Source organism: Danio aesculapii, chromosome 9 (assembly GCF_903798145.1).
Source record: "Danio aesculapii chromosome 9, fDanAes4.1, whole genome shotgun sequence".
Classification (NCBI taxonomy): domain Eukaryota; kingdom Metazoa; phylum Chordata; class Actinopteri; order Cypriniformes; family Danionidae; genus Danio; species Danio aesculapii.
This window is the reverse complement of record NC_079443.1, coordinates 31,656,438-31,657,051: the sequence shown is the minus strand read 5'-3', so window position 1 is coordinate 31,657,051 and position 614 is coordinate 31,656,438.

Genomic DNA, 614 nt, shown 5'->3' with positions numbered 1-614 from the left:
GGTCTTGTAGACCATGTTCCCATCTATTAGTACACACAGATTCATATTACATTACTGCACCATTTTCTGGTTATTGACCTCTAAACTTGCCATAAATTGCAATACAGCAAGGCAAAAAGAGCTGTACCATTGCCCTCTTTGCACATTTGGTGGCACTATATCTCAGCAGTCTCTGAGGGTGCAATGAATTTCTCACTGTGGTCTTGCAGACAATGTTCCAATCTATCAGCAAACCTAGATTCATTCCACATTACTGTACCATTTTTTGGTTATTGACCTCTAAACTCAATAAATCATAATACAACTATGTACCATTGCACTCTTGGCACAATTGGTGGCACGATATCTCAACAGTTTTTGAGGGTGCGCTGATTATCTCACTGGGATCTTGTAGACAATGTTCCCATCTATTACCAAACCCAGATTTATACGAAATTACTGCACCATTTTCAGTTTATTGACCTCCGAACTTGTCATAAATCGCAATAAAGCAATACAAAAACAGCTATGTACCATTGCACTCTTGGCCCAATTGGTGGCGCTATATCTCAGCAGTCCTTAAGGGTGCGCTGAATAGCTCACTAGGGTCTTGTAGACAACATTTCAATCTTTCA